Here is an 8125-nt window from a genome sequence, read left to right as displayed (position 1 = left end):
TGGGGGGGGGGGGGGTGTGGAGAGAGAAACGTAGGAGGAGCGGGATATAGAAGTTAAAGTGATTTTACGATTTAATTATTATCATTAAATGCCAAAAATGTACATAATTGGTAATTTTGTATATATTATGCAATTAGACTAAAACTTGAGTAGGAAGGGTAATAAAGTTTGAGATAGTGTATAGGAATGTAAAATCCCTTTGTTTAACTATGTTTGGATTGGCTTTTAAGCTGGTCAAATCAGCTTTTAAGCTCTTTTTAGCTTTTTTCCGTATTTGACAAAGTTAAAAAGTGCTTAAAATAAGTAAAAAACTGCTTAAAACAAGCCAAAAGCAACAAGCTGGGCAACCCCAACTTACTGCTTTTTGGCTTAAAAGCTATTTCTGCTGAAAACCCATTTTTTTATACCAATCCAAACTGGCTCTATTAGGTATCAAAATAGCTACTATATATAAGCCCGATTAATCCACATTCGTGACGTATTTGTCTTTAAGCGGAAGCGCTATTGATCTATTAAAAAAGTTATCATTGACAAGGATCAAATTCGAGAACTCTGATTAAGGATGAAAGAATAGTATTCATCCCATTGCATCCCTCGATAAAGAGTCGCTTTACATTTATATTTAGCTCTTATCTTTGAGATATATAATATGGCTACGGTCAGAAGCAGATTTAGAGGGGCGGAAGGCATCTGAAAATGATACTGTACATATAAGACGAACTCGTACGAAAATTCTGCCTCCGCCATTAACTACGATAAATAGAGAAAAGAAGGGTCGTAGAACTTTTATAAGTAATATGGCCACGATAAACAGCTCACGTACGAATTGATGGAAGTTGCATTAGATGCATTCTTTACCTCTTTTAGCGAAATAGTAACGATATGCATATTAATGGGGCTCACGCATTGATTATCCTTAGAAACCGAACATGCAAGCAACAAGTAATTAATTTGATAGAGAACTCATCGTTTGGTGAAAATTTAAATTAATTACTATATGAAATGTCGAATTTTGATAGGTGAAATCACCATAGTTTATCAATTATATTATATTCAGAAAGATATTCATTGATTTGAATGTTTTATATCGACTATTCAACATATATATATATATATATATATATATATATATATATATATATATATATATATATATATGTGTCACGACCCCAGTTCACCCTCCATCAAACATGTCGTGATGGCACCTAGTTCCTACAACTAGGTAAGCCTAACAGTGCGGAATAGCAAATTGACATTTGTGGAATAATAAATTAAANCCTAGCAATGCTCACTACCTGCTGATAAGGAATGTCCATCTCCAACTCTCGAGCCATGCTAGATCTGATGGGTGGAATAAGACCCTCAATGAACCTGCGAACTCTCTCCCGAACTGTAGCAACCAAAGCCGGTGCATGCCTGGCCAACCTGGTATAACGGATAGCATACTCTGAAACGGTCATAGCACCCTGGCGCAAATGCTCAAACTCTGCGCGCCATGTATCCCTGAGACTCTGGGGGACAAACTCTCTCATGAACATATCCGAGAACTGGGTCCAAGTCAGTGTAGCAGCCTCGACTGGACTGTCTATCTCATAAGTCCGCCACCAATCATAGGCGGCTCCCCGTAGCTGAAAGGCAGTGAAAGAAACCCTGCTGGACTCCACGATGCCCATAGTGCGGAGAATACGATGACACTCCTCTAGAAATCCCAAGGCATCATCTGATGCTAATCCACTGAACACTGAGGAATCATACTTCTTGAACCTCTCAAGCCTGCGTTGCTCGTCCTCTGTAGCAGCTGACCCATCCTCGGGCTGAACTGGTGCTGCAGGCGGTGCCGGAATGATCTCGGGAACCTGCTCAACCTGCACTCGCTGCTCAGGAGTGCTGATGGCGGGAGTCTGTGCTCCTCCCCCGGCCTGGTATGTGGCTGCAGCAAGGGGAAGCAACCCCGCCTGAGCCAAGGTGGTTACATGCTCATGAGTTGAGCCAAAGTCTCCTGGAGCGCTGGAGTAATAGTGGCAGTAGTAGGTGTGCCAGGTGCCTGGGCTCTGGCTGGATCTGCTGGTGGTACCTCGGCGGCAGCTCGCGCAGGTGCTCTGGCTGCACCACGTGCGCGTCCTCGACCTCTCCCCCGGCCCCGGCCTCTGACGGCTGCAGTAGGGGGCGCGGGTGCCTGATCATCTCGAGTAGCACGTGTCCTCACCATCTGTGAGAGAATAGAAGTCAGAAGTTTAGAATTGATGTCCAAAATATCGCACGACGAGGAATTCAAATGAAATGAAGATTTTTCCTAACAGTTACATAGCCCCTCGTAGATAAGTACAGACGGCTCCGTACCGATCAGCGAGACCCTAATAAACCGGCCTGTGTTCCGTGACTCCTATGAACCTAGGACTCTGATACCAACTTGTCACGACCCCAGTTCACCCTCCATGAAACATGTCGTGATGGCACCTAGTTCCTACAACTAGGTAAGCCTAACAGTGCGGAATAGCAAATTGACATTTGTGGAATAATAAATTAAAACTGAACATACGGAAATAACAATTGTATATAAGGCCACTCAGCCTATACAACTCAAAATATGCGAAAGTCTGCAACTAAATCTCAAAACCCGGAAACTCACGGGAAACACAGGCTAATAGAATGTAGTAAACTGCTCTACACCAGAATGCCTAAACAACATGTAAAGAAGGAAAAGGAACTATCTGCTAAAGCCGGAATAGAGTAGAGACTCCTGGTCTGCGAACGTAGCAGATATACCTCAAGTCTCAGCTAGGACTCTCCACCACGAGGATGATACGTCTGGGAGGAAGTAGCTGGATCTGCGCATGTTTTCATGTGCAGGAAGGGCATGAGTACACCACAGCGGTACTCAGTAAGTGCCAAGCCTAACCTCGGTTGGGTAGTGACGAGGAAGGTCAGGCCCTACTGAGATAACATAATAAATAATGAGATAACAGAAATAGTTTAAATAAAGTCTACAGCGAGAATCTAAACCAGGTAAATAAGGAAGAACAGTAATAGAAAGCAAAGGTAACAATACACGGAAAAACTGCCCTCACAAGGAATGGTAGCCGGGGGATCTCTTGGTATCCCGAGGATCTCTTGGTATCCTCATCATCAACACTGGGGATCTCTCGGTATCCCGAGGATCTCTTAGTATCCTCAATAAGTAAGTCGGGGATCTCTTAGTATCCCGAGGATCTCTTGGTATCCTCATTAAGTAAGTCGGGGATCTCTTGGTATCCCGAGAATCTCTTGGTATCCTCAATAAGTAAACTGGGGATCTCTTGGTATCCCAATATATATATATATAGAAACACATGTGCCAGGGATCTCTTGGTATCCCGCACCCTCAGTCCAGAATATCTCAAGTACAGGGGGATCTCCCGGGAAGCCGTCCCGTAGTCCCAAATTAAACACACAACAACAACAATTCATAAATCTCGGAACAATGCTAAAAATCAGGACAAGGAGTAGTAAATTATAGCCTAACATGCTTCACAGAGTACAAATAGCACAGCTAAAACAAATAAGCAAGTAAGCCAGCTAAACAGAAGTCTCTAAGCTAGCACAGGTATAAACTTACAGTTAAAACGAACAGGTAAACAAGAAATCTCAATTTAAATACTTCAAGTAGAAACGGATTTACAACAATTAGCTCATGTACGCGCTCGTCACCTCACGTACGAGGCATTCAAATATTCAAGATCATATCCTAAGGGGAAAGGTCCCCCACACAAGGTTAGACAAGCCACTTACCTCGAACCGGCTCAATATCAACTAGAAGTCGCGTTCTTGCCACGAGTATCCGACTCCAAATGGCTCAAATCTATTCAATTCAATTACACATTGTAAATAACATCGCAAACACCTGGTTTTGCTAATAAATTCAAAGCTACGGCGTAAAAATTAGGTGAAATGACCAAAATGCCCTCCAGTCAAATGCCCCGGAATCGAATAATTTCCACATTTTCAGAATCCTTGTACTCTCACGAGTCTAACCATATAAAAATCTCCCAAATCGGAGGTCAAATGCCCACTCAAAACTCAATAGTTTAGGCAATGAAGTTTTACCCCAAATTATCAAATTTTTTATCCTAAATTCGAATTCCAATGGTGTATTTAACTATATAATGATGAAATATAACAAGAAGGGACCAAAGAAACGTTACCCAGTGATCTTCACTTCAAATCCCACTCAAAATCGCCTAAAACTGAGCTCTCAATTGATTTTTGTAACTTATGAACTCAAACCCTCGAAATTTCTATTTCTGCCTAGGGATTTCCGCTTCTGCGGACAAGGGACCGCTTCTGCGGTCCCGCTTATGCGAAAAACGAGTCGCTTCTGCGACTCTCACTAAAGAGCCAATGTCCTCTTCTGCGGACCATTAACCGCTTATGCGGAATTTAAGCCGCTTCTGCGGTTCTGATAAAAGTCCAAGTGTCCGCATCTGCGGTTCTATTTCTCGCAGAATCGAGGCCGCTCCTGCGGAATTTCCTCCGCATCTGCAGTACCTGAAAAACTCTGCCCAAACCCGCTCATGCGATGATCAGGCCGCTTCTGCGGCTCCGCTTCTGCGGTCCCCAAGCCGCAGAAGCGGAAAGATACCAGAAGCAGCAGTGCTGCTATTTCTCAACTTCCAAAACTCTTCCGTTAACCACCCGAAATCATCCCGAGGCCCCCGGAACCTCAACCAAAAGTACCAATACCACCTAATACCTTACTCAAACTTGTAACAATCCTGAAAACACCTAAACAACGCCGGAAACCCGAATTAATCAAAGATTCAAGCCTAAGAACTTCAAATTCCAACCAAACACGCTTTCGATCAAAAACCTACCCGAACCTCGTCCGAATGACCTGAAATTTTGCACACACATCCCAAATGACATGACGGAACTATTGCAACTTCCGGAATTCCAATCCGACCCTCGGATCAAAAACTCACTATCCGACCGGAAACTTCAAAAATTCAAACTTCGGCATTTCAAGTCTAAATGAGCTACGAGCCTCCAAAATACATTCCGAACACGCTCCCAACCCCGAAATCACGTAACGGAGCTAACAGAACCATCGGATTTCCATTCCGAGGTCGTCTTCACACTGTTCTGATTACGGACTATTTTTCAACTCTTAAGCTCTCATTTAGGGACTAAGTGTCCCAAAACTCTCCAAAACTCAACACCGAACGTCCCGGCAAACCAAAATAGCAGAAATGAACTTAGGGGAAACAGTTAATGGGGGATCGGGGCGAAATTTTCAAAAACGACCGGCCGGGTCGTTACAATATGATAATTGCATTAGTTAGATCCTATGTTTTTTTTACTTTAATATTCACAAGAGTAAAGTCATAGAGGAGATCTAGTAAAACATGATTAAATTTAGTTACCTGAGTTTCTTTTTTTAATTTACTTGATTGGATATATTTTTGGATTGGTTCACGAAATAAATTTACTCATTCACTTGAAGACTCCGATAGTATGTTCTATTCTTGTTAAAATAGCAAAACGTATAAAAGTAAATATTGACAAGTAAATAGAGGGAGTTTTTGGAGATCTAAATTTATTGGACGCAAAAAATAGATCAGTATTTACTCTATTTGTTACATATTTAATTTCAATCAAAATATTCCACAGTAGGAATTACTCACTTTCAAAAGAGCACAGGACAGTGACCTTTTCCCACCCAGAATTTCGAGTGTGTTATTCGATCAATTAGTGCAATCACCAACCCAATATTAAATCATAACAATTAAAAAGTAATTTAATTTTAAAGAGAAAAGAAAGGCAAAATTGCAATTTTGATAAATGCAAATCGAACTAAATCTATCTTTCGTAATCGCCAGAATTATTGATATTTTTCCCAACTCTTTATTCTATATGATCACACGATATTATTTAAAAAGCAAACAGGTTTTTCTTTTAGAGAACGATTCTCTCAAACATTCGAGAATTGTTTTCTAAATGTTTTGTTTACAATACATTCATATATATAGTTTAGATATGTATAGTTATTCTCAAGAAACCAGTTTCTTGAGAATTCAGGAACCTCTAAGGCATAGGCGAATCCAGGATTTAAACTCTATGTGTTCAGCTTTTATGATTTTTTACATTGAACCCATTATATATTTATATTTTTACAGTTATGGATTTAAATCTATTATTTTTGTAATTTCAGTGAATTTTTACACATAAATTTCTACTCTGCATTGAAAGTTATGGGTTCGATTGAACCCGTAACCACCATACTGCATCCGCCCCTACTCTAAGGCACTTCATTTGACTTTAAAAATAATAAACTAAATATTATTTTTTTTAAAGGAAAAATTAGAGCTTCCTACTTTTGCTAGGTTTCGTGTTTTTTTTCTTGACACCATATAGTTTAGTTTTTTCTATTTGGTTTATATACGTAAACGAGTCTCAGAATTCTAAAAACCTTCAAATCCCATTAGGTTTTTTCTTCTAAAATCCTCCAAAAGCCCTACGGATTTCCCTATCGTTTATTATCTCTTCCTCTTATTATTAGTTTCAGTATAACAATTTTGCTAATGGATTCTGATCAGGATATTTATTATGATATAGATTCGGAGACGGAGGAGGGGGAGGAAGTTTTTTCGATTTGGTTTATTTATTATGGAGTATTTCTAGAGCTAAAGACGAATGGTTTGCGAACGAAGCCAAGGTTCGCAAAGCTATAGTAGGAATTTGTTCCAAGGGTGTTCAAATTTGAAAAAAAGTGAAAAAAAAATTCCGACAAAGGGTATTTAATATGTCTTATATACCTCTAAAACGTAATTTTACCTGTATACACAAGTGTAACTTTTCGACGAACCACCCTTGTGACCATGTGGCTTCGCCCATGGCTATAGGTATATATGTTATCTGAAAAAGAAGCCGAAAACTCTTTGTAAAAAAGAACGTCTTCGGATTCTAATCGTTTGACTTGTGGGATTTGTTTTGAGGAATATCCTTTTGAAAAGATTGCTTTTGCTGCTTGTAAACATCCTTTTTGTATGGAATGTTGGGAATGTTACATTAGTACGTCAATAAATGATCGTGGTCCTAGATGTCTTGTATTACGTTGTCCTGAACTATTGTGTAAAATCATGGTAGGTGAAAGTATGATTAATAAGTTAGCTTTGGAAAAAGATAGATTGAAATATTATGATTATTTACTTGGATCTTATGTTGAAAATAGGAAGATTAAGTGGTGTCCTGCCCCTGGATGTGAATATGCGGCGGAATTTGAAATTGAACGTGAAAATTATGATGTGATTTGTGATTGTTCTAATGGTTTCTGTTGGAATTGCTTAGACGAAATTCATCGCCCGATTAATTGTGAGACTATATCTAAGTGGAGAATTAGAAACTCTGCGGAATTTGAAAATACGAATTTGGTTTTGGCTTTTACCGAGAAGTGTCCTAAATGTAAGAACGCTATTCAGAAAAATGAGGGATGTATGCATATGACTTGTAGGTGTGGTTACCAATTTTGTTGGCTTTGTTTAGAAAAATGGGGTCCTTGTATTGGTAGTTGTAATCGTTATGAGGGAAAAAAAAAAGAGGTAAAGGAAGCCAAGAAATTAGTACAAAGGTACACATTACTTTGAGAGATGGGCATCCAATGAGAAGTCAAGACAAAAGGCTATAAAAGATTTAAAAGAAATGAGAGATGAAGGTTTGAAGGAGCTAAGTGAATTGCACAATTTACTTGAGACTGAATTGGGATTCATTATACCAGCTTGGCAACAGGTTGTTGAATGTAGAAGAGTTTTGAAATGGACTTATGCTTATGGATTTTATTTAGGGGAAAAGGAGAAGACGAAATTTTAATTTTTCGAGTACTTACAAGGGGAAGCTGAGGCAGGTCTAGAGCAACTTCATCATTGTGCAAAGAAAGTGTGACGATCCGACCGGTCGTTTTGAGCATTTGCATTTCGCTCGCCAGTTCTCGGGCATGGCTAGCCCCGTATGATGAATTATGACTTATGTAAATCGTCGGTTTTGGTTTTCAGGTTAATCGGAACAGCTATGGAAGAATGATTCTCAGCTTGAAGCTTTAAATTTGAAAGGTTTGACCAAGTTTTGACTTTTTAGTATTCGATCTCGGATTTGG

At 39.7% G+C, this 8125-nt stretch overlaps 1 pseudogene; it reads left to right on the top strand.

The window, feature by feature from the left end:
• The window catches only part of LOC109206407, a 23796-nt pseudogene extending 15882 nt beyond the window's left edge, over positions 1 to 7914 (top strand).
• The last annotated feature ends 211 nt before the right edge of the window (positions 7915 to 8125 follow it).

Source organism: Nicotiana attenuata, unplaced genomic scaffold, assembly GCF_001879085.1.
Source record: "Nicotiana attenuata strain UT unplaced genomic scaffold, NIATTr2, whole genome shotgun sequence".
NCBI lineage: Eukaryota > Viridiplantae > Streptophyta > Magnoliopsida > Solanales > Solanaceae > Nicotiana > Nicotiana attenuata.
The sequence above is the reverse complement of the archived record's forward strand: the minus strand, read 5'-3'. Positions and strand labels throughout refer to the sequence as shown.